A 12,263-nucleotide genomic window follows, 5' to 3' on the forward strand; every position below is an offset into this window, starting at 1 on the left:
GACTTTACGTGATAGGAGTGTAGTTTGATTCTACAATCAAGGAGAAGGTACCATGAGTTTTTTAGAAGACTGCAATGACTTGTTTTAAGGATGAAGATAGAGATTAGGGATGTGAATTCATAGAGTCAAGAGAAAGGATTGTTTCTGTGATAAAGAATAAATGAATAGTAGCGTAACTTTGTAACTGATGGAACATAAAAAACAAAGGAGAGAAAGGAGTGAACAATATATATAATTTCAAATGCTGGCAAGTTCATCTCACCAGAGACACAATTTGGAGCAAGGATAAAAGTAATGGCAAAGTAGCTTTTGGGATTGATGCCATCAAGTTGGTTGGTTGAGCCTCAGGAATGGATAACAACTAGGTTTACGATGGTGAATGGAGATAAGAATGATTTGCAAATTTAATCTTAAGCGTTCCATACTTAGCAAGCAGGACAAAAGGTTATATGGATGGTAGGAAGAAAACAAAGAGATTATGGACGCCAAGGGAGGAGACGATTTCCAGACAGAAAAGGACAGAAAGCAGGAGAGAATTTGAGGCTAATGAGAACTGAGAAAAGTCACTGAGATATGGTCAGGAGAGAACCTTTGTCAGGGCTGAAGGAGAAAAAAGAAGGCTTTACATTAGCTGAGCTCTCTTCTAAACCCCCAGTTTTCAATCCTTAGAGCAACAGGCTGACTGAAGGTGTTTGGATTGAGAAAGCTGACTTTTTCCAGCAGATACAGTCCCAGGAGGACTCCTGGCAGAAGGAAACAGAGCAGCACAGAGCGGGTGGAGTTCTGGGCGATTCTTGATTAATGGCCAATGTAAAGAAACAAGCGAAGTGACAGGATGCAGGGAAATTCACAGGGAGAGCAGTTCAGGACTGAACCCCTTGCAAAACCATTATTTGGTCTTAGTTAAAAGATAAGCAAAAAAATATGAATTTAAAACATAATTTGTCATTATAAGGACTTGTATTTTTTGAGAACCATTGTTTCAATATTTTATTGCTTACCTTAGGGATGGGCAAATATGGAAAGTGTCCAGTAGAAAGTTGTCTTTAAGTTTTTACACATTTTTGAAAGGGTAGTGGAGAACAACGGTGGCCTGAAAGCCCTCGAAAGCCTAGTGGCCTGAACTCTGATCCATTCCTTTCTCTCCTCGAGTCTAACCAATGATAACATAAGCATCAAAATATCCACTATCCAACCGTTTAAAAAAATATTGGGGGATTTTAGCTTTGTCTTTGCTGAAATAGTTTAGGGATAACGGAGTCAAAATGAAAACTAAGAATCAACTCATTCAGTCTCCGTAGTTAAAGTAAATCCCTTATTCATGGACATGAGATTTACTCTGGGTTGTATTTGGCAAGTGTAGGAGCACAAGGTGTGGAATTTATTCAGCTAGGAAAGTCCCTTGAACTTCCCTGCAATTTCATAAAACCTTAGCAGTTCAGACACGCACAAAAGTTTATGAAATCTTTGGAAGACAACAACCTAGATTACTCCTTCTGCTGAAAATAACTAACTTGGATTTTCTGTTTCATTCCTATGGAGGAAGCTTGACAGACAAAAGTGAAAAGTGGTTGCAGTACTCCAGACAGGGTGAGGTAGGAGAAGGTGGGTGGAAGCATGACTCAACTAGGAAGAAAATGCAAAGTCCATTCTGACTAGCAGGAACAGAGTAGCGCAAAAGGAAATGCAAATAAGGATGAAGTCAAAATAGCTTCATCCATTTCAAATATTTTGTTAATATTCTATTCTAATTTCCCTCGTCTCTCATAGTCCATCTTAGAGACTCATACTAGATCTGTGAACATTCTATTCTTTCTACATCTAAACACATTTTAAAGGTTGAGAAATAACCAAAGATGAGATGCGGGATTCACAGGTAATCAATAATTTCAAACAGGAAAAGGAATATGTGTCAAAGACTCTAGTGTGTCAAGATATTCATCAAACCGTGCTTGTTAGAAAGGACTTGCTCATTTTTACTTAGAGATGAAGTAGTTTTTATTATTCACACACACGGACACAACGTGTTCTTGTCTCAACAAAATCAGATGGTCAGATTACTAGATAAACTCAAACCTTGGTATTCTGACTAAATTGGCAGTTTCTAAATGTCAAAAAGATTAGTTTATCCCAAATCACTGTGCTGCAACCTAATCAGATGGTCCCTTTAGGGTGTTTAAATAAAAAGATGTGGGGGAATACTCTCTTAAATTTGAAAATAACAGCCACTATTTTTTTTTAGAACCAGGAGAAAAAATTTTAAATCAGATCTCTCACTCTTAGAAATTAGACAAAATCTCTTGCGTGTTGAGTCTTCACCCTCTTGTGCAATGCCTCCCAGCCCCGTGGGCTGAGTGAATCTGGTGTCAGAGTCAACACTTACCATTTCCCTCAACATTAATGATTATTTGTGTAAGGAATCTCTTTTATACTGTAAAAATAAATTTATATTGACAGAGTCTCTATTATTTAGGACATTTACTAGAACAGATAATATCCTTGCAGCCATGGTGGTATTTAGGCTTGCATTTCTTTAATGGGGTTCATAGATGGCTTCATGGGGTACATGAACTTCAGGAAGAGTCATGAGATTTTGTGCACGTACCATTTTCTGGAGTGAAGGTCCAAATCTTTAATCAGATTCTCTTGGGAAACACGTCTTAAAGAAGAATGACATTAGAACATCATATCAAAAATAAATGTAATGCAGCAATATGAATCTGGCACTTTGCCAAAGTTAATAAAATTACTAGTAGATGAATAAAGAGATGTTTACCACAATATTAAACAAAATAAGGTAACTCTTTTTATCAAACAAAAATGATAATATACATTCACTGTTCAATTCAGCGCCAATGTTTTACCTCCTTTTGCATGAAAATTAACAGAGTTTCACATTGTGACTTTAATCTTATCAGAGACTCCTAAAGTAAACAATAGCACAGTATGAGAAACCTTGATTGTGTAACTTCTGCTCTTGTTCGCTTGGACACAGCAAATGTCATTTTCTTACAGTCCACCCCCAAATAATCAGGACGACCGATTCACATTACCGGAATTTTCAAAATAGCAACTGCACACTTTCATAAACTCTTATGGCTTTTACTGGTGATGTTAGTACTATCTGACAAAGCACACCCATCTGGGCTTCTAGTGATCCTCATCATTATTATATTGTATTCTCATTATTTTCTTATTTATGAAGTCTTCTCAAAAGGGAAAGTAAACGCGGGACGAAAACCCCATTTGGAAGAACTCCGCTTAGAAGAAGCTGCAGAAATGCCCAAGGTTGGGTCCTCCTCCGGGAGAAGCAAGAATTCACGGGCCGCCCCGTTTTTCCCTCCTGCAGAGCCCGGCTTCCCAGGCCATTGCCCCAGGAGCCGGCCGCCGTCGGGCGCCCCCCGGCCGAGCCCCAGGCGAGCGCACGCCCACGGGGGCCCCAGCTCCTGCCGCACACCGTCCCCGCGGCGGCGGCCGGACACCACCCACCCCGAGGATTGGCGAGCGCGGCCCTGATGGGCGGGGCGGGAGGCGGGCTCGGGGGCGCGGAGGGGGCGGGGCCTCCCCGCCCCGGGCCCCGCCCCCTGCGCGGCTACCCAGAGGGGCGCCCACGTGCCCAGCCCACCTTCCGCGGCGCGGCGGCCCGGGCGCTCTTCTCCGCGCGGACCAGAGGCGGCGGCCGCTCATCCCGCTTCCCCGAGCCGCGGGCCCCGACGCGCGCCGGCCGCTCGCCCACCGCTGCCCCCTCGGCGCGGCCCCCGTAAGTTGCCAAGTCTCCGGCCGCGCGGAGGGGCCGCAGGAGGGGCGGCCTGGGCGCCGGGGCCCAAGCGGAGGGGCTGGGGCGGGGGCGCCGAGGGCCGCGGCCGGCTGCGCGCAGCTGTCCCGAGGCCGCGCTCCGGCCGCTCTGAGCGCGAGCGTCCCGGGGCTGCGGGAGGGGCTCCCGCCGCGGCCCCTCGCGCTCCGGGCTGCGCCTCGGCCGGGCCGGCCCGGTGCGGCCACCTCTGCTCCAGGCTCGGGCGCGCGGATCGCGGGAGCTGGGAGACCGCCTGGCACGGCGACTCCGCGGGGGACCTTGTAGCCACTCTTGTCCCAAGGGGCTCTGGGCACCCCTCCCCGGGAGGGCAGCCGGGCGTCCCACCGTGTGCACCCTGAGGAGTCCCCGAAGTCGCCTTCCGCTCTCTTGAGGGTCTTGGTTTGAGTACAGACCACGTCCTGGAGCTCTGGAAGCCTTTTCACATCCTACACCTGCTCGGGACTGGTAGGACAGGTAACATGGCCCGTCTTGGGGGTTGTTGGGGGTATTCGCGAGTAAAATACAGGGCAGTTTGAAACCCGTTTGAGGTGGGTTCTGCTCTTTTAAGCCGATTTCATGCAGCGTTCTGAACTCCAAATGCCATTCTTGACGCTTAGGGAGTCACGAAGCCCATCATCCAACACCGGTTCTTCCGGAGAACTTTCCAACTTCGAGTTACACGTGTCTAATCCGTGGAGTAACGTGTTCAGAGATTGTGTCCTGCACCTTTTACAAAATACGCTCATGGCGTCATGTGTGTCTTTCGAAGTGGAACAGTACCAAGATTTCAGGAGTGAAAATAAATGTTCAACCTATTCAAACTGTCAAATATTTATGCAGAACTGCCTAAAAACAGCGTTTAGGTGGCTCGTTTAGGACTAGTAATAAGATTTATCTAGTCGTCTCTACAGAAACACTCATCCTTTTAATGAGGGGACACCGTCAGATTTTATTCAAATAGAGCTATCTGAATTTTGCCTGGGGGTCTGCGATATGAAGTTACGGTGTATGTGGCCTCCGACCTGATATTTTTTCGTTTTTGCCCCAGCCAGTCTTTAAAAAAATTTCTGTCACCTCTTTTCCCCCTTCGCATTAATAATTGCCTCCTCAGGAAATTGCAAACTTTGTGTCTGTATTCTTTTCTAGGGGATGTACAGGGTAAGAATATTCTAATTATATACTTTCTTATGGTTGCTTTTTCCCATTTGTAATGGTAAATGCGTTTTTCTTTTAATTGCACTAATGCTTAACATGAAATTATTGCTCAGTGCAAAGAGTATTTGCGTTTTTTCTTTCTCCCTTTACTAAAAAGGTGCTAGTTGGCTATTCTGGATTGACTCTGCGAAACCATATCATTTGTTAGGATTTTTCAGATTTCCTCCCTTGTCCCTTACTTGGTTTCCACTCTGTGCCTTGATTAGGGAATGCCAGTTTAATCTTTTAGGGTGTGCCATGGCTTTGAAGACCAGAGTAAAACTCTGCGTGGAATCTGCAAGGATTCAGTTTGCAGAATCTTTGGCCGCATAAGCACATCGGCAAAGCCTTTTTGTTTCCGAGGTCTCTAACCATTGTCACTGGATTTAGAGTCAAGAGTCTGTAAAGGAGAATAAAGGCTGGGAGGGGAAACATGGTAGCTGTTGGAGATGAAAAAGTCTGAGAATACTCTGGAGATTTTCATCTTTTATTCTCCTATGTTTTTGTCACTTGAACATAGGCGTCTGAAGAATTTTGAAGTTCACCTTTCTCTCCATTACAAACCTGCTCGCCTTTGTGGAGTGGGAGTGCCTAGTCTCCATTCTGTGTGCTCCACCTTTGTTCTCTTTCATGCATCTTTGCTTAAGTTATCCTTATTTTGTCTCTTTTGGCCACACCTGGAGCCCTTATCTGTGGCCATTTCTTCTCTTTTTAGTCCTACTTTTTCAGATGGCTTTTCCTCATAGTTTTCCTTTGGTAACTTCTCTGTTTAGCCTAGTTTCTGTCTTCCCTTCTGTTTTGTTGTATTTGCTTGCTGCTCCATATGTCCGTATCTATCTACCTAGCTATCTACCTATCTACATTTTATTAAGTGTTCAGAGCCATCTGCTGGTTTTATTTTGGTGCCCTTCAGTGACCAACTTTCAGAACAGAATCTTGAAAACACCTTTAGGTTGCTATTTGTTTTATTATTTCCCCAAATATGATATGAACACATTGATTTTTAAGGACTGGCTTCTTGTAGACTCCTTACTGATGTCAAACGTTTAGAACAAAAGCAAAGTTTTCAGTTGAATATATTTCTAAATAGTCACATATTTAGTACTGTGTGCCTCATTGGAATATTTTGTCATCCAACTGAATACTGAAAAACTCACTTAACTGTAAGTTTCCAATTACATGATATCACTTGTCTGAATGATCTAGAACATCTACGTGGTTAACTCATTTCTACAACTTTAATCTTAATATTCAAAATCATGTAGATATAGCCTTGATTTAAAAAAACCTAATGAATTTGTTCTTTTCTTTGTCTTCTGTTTTAATGACTTTTCACTATACTGCCTAACACAGTGTCTGGCACATACGTGCTGAGTGTGTCTTTATTGTTGAGTGAATGCTACTGATTTCAATAGTTTGAGAAAGGGTGTTCTGTTTGTCTTCAAATGTATATTCCTCCTTGAAAATTACTGATTCCTTACTCTACACCAGGTACTGGACAACCAAAAGTGACGTGTAGTTCCAGTTTTGAAGAGAGGCTACAATTATTTTTACCTTTGGGAAACCCTTCATTGGTAGATTTTAAGAGTAGTTTTTTGTTTTGTTGTAATTTTATAGAAAGTTACAACACCTATAAACAGATGACTTCAGTACTGTCCACACCAGAAAGCAAGTAACAAACACACTCTCTAATATATGAAGATGATGCTACTTACTATTCCATCATCACAAGCACAGGTGTTTGGTGTGTTTGTTTTCCTGGTAGTAACAAATTTGTCCTAATAAATTATATTTTCTTTTACTTGCCTATCTGGCCATTATTTTAGAAGTGTGGTCTGTGGCTGTGGAATTGTTATTGATGTCGCTGACAAAAGCAAACCAACAACTGGGGATTCCTTTCTACCAGGCTCTACCTAATTGATCAAGCTCTCTTAGTAGCTGAGTTAAGATAATCAGATTATGGTTTACCTATTAATTTTTCTTGTCCAACTTAGTAAACATAACTGTCTATTAGTCTCTGGAAGCAAGCAGCATTCTCTTGTTTTTCACGTGCTTATGAACTCTTAAACTTTCTGAGAATGGCCTCTGCTGCCATTAGTTAACTTCCTCATTGGTAAGTACAATTAGTATCAACTTAAGATTTGAGTTAGTGTGATTTTTGTTTAAAAGGCTGTATTTGAATATGTGGGTCACATCTCTTCTGTTCTTATTTAGGCTTTTACTTTGGATATCTCTCTTCAGAGAAGTCTGTGGTTCTGTTTTTCTAGATGTGTATCGACATGATACATTGTTGAAAATCTTGGAGTTTCTAACATCCACGATTGAAAAATCAAGCTGAAGTGTCCTATGTAATGATTTAGTGCTGCAACTGTCATATATTTAATTTTTTGCCTTCCCTCTGCAAAAAAAATTAAAAAATGAGAAATAAAACCCACACCTGCCCTCCCTTTGTAGTGCTGCCATACCAGCACCTCTCTTCAGAACTTGAGCCTAATCTGGGATTCAGCAATGAGGTGGATGATATGAGAACATTTCATAACCTTTCTTCCAGGAGTTAAAAGCAAAAAACAACCCCTGAATATGTTGTATTCATTTTTGGAATATTTTGTGAACAGTACACAACAAAGAATTTTTATGTCGTTTGTTGATGCTTGCTAGTTTTTGTCACAGTTGTGGGGAAAATTCTTTTCCTTCCTTAACCCACTCTGGCTTCATCAAGGCTCCCTACGTCTTCATACAATTATACCTAACACAGTGCTGTTTACACCAGTAAAGCCCACTTCCTTCCAGTGGAGACCTAGTGGTCACAGTGGATAGAGCTTGGTGTCACCAAGGATGCTGAGCGATGGCTGTAATTAAGGTGCTCTCGTTTTATACTTCAACTTCTGCCCATCTTTTTTTTTTTCCTCCCAGATTTTAAGATAAGTGGATCTGTTCCACTTAAAAACAGATGCTTGTCTCTTCAAAAAAGTCAGGTAATAAACCTTAAAGCTCACTTGTGATCCATTCTACTTCTGTTTGGGCCAGAAGATTTTATGTAAGTTGGTACCTTATTATAATTAGAAGATAAAGCTTATTGGATTAGGGTCTTTTCTTGCTTTCGCTCAAGGTTTCTAGCTGTCATCTTGGTAAGTGATGATGATGATAGTCACTAGTGGGATTAAGTTATTGCATATTGAACCATAACGGAAAATGGGGTCTCTGCATGTTCAGCCTTATTTGTTTACTCTCAATATGAACTCGGGGCAGATTTTTAGAATGCAGTTCAATTTTTACTTTTAAAAATCACAGTAAAATCTCTAGGACTTGAAATATATTTGAGTGATGGGGGTGTGAAGTCATCTCTGTAACACATGCAAAGTGTATTTTCCCAAAGTATATGGGTTATATCTCTCCCCCTCACCCCCCCCCCCCCCCCATTCATGCTATCTGGTTTCTACAAGAAAGTATCCATTTGGTGGAAACAACTGGATTTGATATTTGTGAAACTAATAGGCCAAATTTACCACAGTCATATGCAAAATTTATAGCAATTGTACGTGCAACCAAATTACCAAATACTGTTTTGATACGTTGGGATTCCCTTGGAGTGGGAAATATGACTTTGTAACATTGATTCTAAGAATATCCTATGAGATATTCTCTTTGGAGTTTTCCATGATCAGCAGTTAATCTATTTTGGATGAGTGTGTGTTGTATATATCTACAGCCCAGATCTAGCGTCTGTAGAGAAGCAAAGAATAAGTAACCTGCTTCCTATTCTCTGTGCCTTGAACACTCAGTGAAGGAGTTAACCAGTATGCATACAATGGGAAGAGAATGATAGAGCTGCCATTTGAGTGATACAAAGAGCCGAGGGGTCAGGAGGAAAGAGAACAATCCATTCTAAACTTTTCCTTTTTTTTAAGTAGCCCTTGTGTTCCTGACACAGACTAAATGCTCAATCAATTTTAGGTATTGTCATCACCATCACGGTTACTATTATTGCTTTAAAATCACTGCTTCTCTAGATGCTCTTTGGTGAAACTTGGGTCTCTTGGACTTGAGTTCTGGCTGAGCAGTTATTCACCAAAATTTGTTTTTGGGAGAGCAATAATACTTATTAATAATTTGGCAAAATTGTCCATTATTGATTACTCCAGCCTCTATAAAATTCCGATGTTTAACTGAAAATTCAAATTATTCTGAATGGTCTTAGAGGAAAGACATTCAAAGACATTAAGATTATGTTTTAGATGGACATCTTGAAGAATAAAGTCATTGCAAAAGTGCGATCAAATTAACATGAGATTATCTTAATTTCTCACTCTGACAGCTGCGTTGTTATGTTAGACAAACCTGGTACATTTGTACAAACTTAATGAGTTGAAAACCCGTAAACGGTCTTGTCCAGAATGGAAAGATCACAAGAGGCCTTCAGCCATCCCGCCCTTTAAAACTTCTCCCACAGGAGTCCCTGTGAAGACCAGGAAAGCAGTCCTCATCTGCAGCTTAGTGTTGGTTCCAGTCTTGGCTTTCAGCTAGGACTGGACCAAGGACTGATAAAAAATGCTGATAGCTAAGGAGATACTGGTCCATTCCATGTTAGAGAGGGAAGAGTTCTTCTGATAGGAGGAAACACGTTCAGTTTATTGTCCTACCATTGGCCTAGTAGATGAAAAAAATATTTTAAAAGAAATTATATAACCAGAAATATATTTACTATAGTCTTCAGTTCCTGTCTGACGTCGCTCTTCTATTGTACAAGGAAGATTCCCTTGAAGATGTGGAGCTGGGTACCGTTGCTTTACCTTCTAGGTTTCAGCTTCTCCTGAATATAGCTTTTTAAAAAAAAAATCTGATAATTGTTCCTGAGAAGTGGTGGGAGTGGGGTGACAAGAAATTGACTTACATCTTCAGTCTATGAGGCAAATCTTTGTTTAAAGGAATCCTGGGATGAATCTGTTTCTACTAGGTAAAAATCACAAGGTTTTTGTTTAATGGACCTCAGATGCTCAGAATTCCATTAATCATAATTCTTCATTTGCAACACATTATTGTTATGCCATTATTGGTTCATGTGTGGCCAATAAATGTTATTCATTTTAGATTCTTGGGTTAGGTGGTGGACGGATATTCATTGTATTATTATTTTAAAATAATATATGACTAAATAAAGTTTTAAGTAAATTTCCCCTAAATTAGTAAATAAAATTTTTACAAATGTCTTCTTTGTGTTTTTCCTTTGAGTAGAGAACACCTGTATTGAGCAGAATTTTCCCTTTTCCTTCAAAAGGACAGCTTTTTTAAGGCAGTGATTTTTTTTTTTTTCCTCTTAAAACTGACTTCATGTTCACTTCCATAATGTTCCTAGTTTCTTTGAGCAAAGGGTGCTTATTTTTGCACAGAGCTCATAGTCCACAGGATGTTTCCAACTTGCGTAGGTACTTGTCCTGATAAAAATGCAAATGAAAACTTGCTGATAGTTTGTATCAACTTGGGTATGAATTCCTCTGGGAAGAGCTTGTGTCCAAAAAATTCAGGCTACTCTGTATGAACTTTTTATCTGCTTTAATGATCATATTAAACAACACAATTTTATATTTGTGTTTGAATCCAACAACATGTTTTAATTGGTTTCTTTAATTCTATTGCAATTTGAGCAATTGTTTGGGAGACGTTTCTGTGGGACCTAGAGGGAGCCTAGGATGAGCTTTGACAGTCCATCCATCCTGAGGGCTCATTAACATTCTAGAGTGTTTGGGCCACTTGAGGAATTTTCCTTTGTTCCGAGGCAACCTATGCAAGAAAATGAAGTCAGATTGGCTATGATTAATCATGCGAAGTGAGGTTGCTATTTCAGTTTTTAGATTTGACATTTTGCGTTGATCTGGACTTTTGTAAATGAGTAACTTCAAGTCTAAAACCTACTGGGAGTTCATTTTTTTCATCACCTCAAGATAAAATGGCACTGCTGAGTTTTTGAGTGAACCTCAGCTTGGAGTAGGTATTGCACACCAGCTCTGTGCCATGTGAGGACGTGCCAAGTGGTGAACAAGATGCTTCTGTGGATCACAGGTTAGCCTTTATGGAGCTTCATGGTGTTCAGAGTTACTTTCCTACCACATCCTCTTCTCTTTGGCTTTTGAATCTATATTATAAATTTACGTATTTGGAGGCGAAGTTAAATGTCATTCTTTTTAGTAAAATCTTATCAATGTTTACAACTTGAGGGCCATGCTGTTTGAGCAGACTCTGAGATTTAACTGAGCAACTCTTAAAAGATTGGATAAGTGAATCAAGTGGGAGAACTAGAGACTCGGGTTGAAAAAGAAAACCTTCCATTGACTTATTTTCTAATGAAAGCCTTTGTGACAAGGTTCATACAATTTTGACCAACTGTATTTGAACTCGTGGTACTTGTTCTTTGGTAAAAAGAGAAGGAGCTGCTGCTGTTTCATATTCTCTCTATTCTGATTACGTTTATACTTTAGTGAAAGAAAGAAGAACCACATGTATGCACATAAAATGCCTCTGCCCCAATAATTTTATGTAAGCTTTCTGGGAGTTCAAGACTCTGAATTCGAACTAGTGGACACCTACAATTTCAGAAACCCGGAATAACCCTGAGATTCAGAAGGTGTTTCAGCTCCTGGGAAAAATATTTTAGGAGAGGACCCTTTGGGGCAGGATGGGGCCTTTTTGGTCATACTTCCTTTCCTTTTGCTGACATGAGACTGCTTGTGGCCTCCAGGGAGGAGCTGAGAACATCTCAGAGGTAGGTGTGGTTGTGGGGTCTCTAAGTTAAAGAGCTATGACAGTAACACAATGATACCCATTCTCATTTGTGCCATGGTGGAAGCGGTTTCCTGCCCTCAGACACTTTGGACGTCATTGTCTCCAGCACTGCCACCTTTCTTTCCTCCACATTCTCAGATTTCTATGTCTACCTATGGAAATAAGTTTGATTCTAAATTTAGCTGAGATTATTATTTTAAGTGAATTGTAAATTATATGTAACTGGCAAGAAAAGAAAAGAGTGGATAAAAATAGTATCCTTTTTACATATCTGGAATTGGAGCATCTTTAGAATGACATTTGAAATCCAGTCTTATGGCTCAGTGTCAGTGTGATGTGGATCATCTTGTAGAAATCTCTGGAATGTAATAAACTTAAAGTTTAATAGCAATAAAAAGGTCAGACCGAAGAGCCACATAAGCATCACTGTGGAGCCTCGTCAGTTTTTAAAGAGTAGAATAACTGACTGAAACCCTTTCTCTTTACTTGTCATGTTTGT

General features: G+C 40.8%; 1 protein-coding gene across 6 annotated transcripts in view; it reads left to right on the top strand.

The window, feature by feature from the left end:
- The first annotated feature begins 3,621 nt into the window (after nt 1-3,621).
- Nucleotides 3,622-12,263, top strand: part of SLC7A2 (solute carrier family 7 member 2) — a 65,046-nt gene continuing 56,404 nt past the window's right edge. For 2 of the 6 annotated variants that reach the window (XM_046648514.1, XM_046648516.1), the window contains exon 1: nt 3,639-3,760. The gene's annotated coding sequence lies outside the window, so the exon portion shown is untranslated. Of the gene's footprint in view, nt 3,761-3,785; nt 4,268-12,263 lie in introns of those variants that run through there. The other 4 variants (XM_046648519.1, XM_046648515.1, XM_046648517.1 and 1 more) reach the window with 4 other exon arrangements.

The sequence above is a fragment of the Equus quagga genome, chromosome 22 (assembly GCF_021613505.1).
Source record: "Equus quagga isolate Etosha38 chromosome 22, UCLA_HA_Equagga_1.0, whole genome shotgun sequence".
Classification (NCBI taxonomy): Eukaryota; Metazoa; Chordata; class Mammalia; order Perissodactyla; family Equidae; genus Equus; species Equus quagga.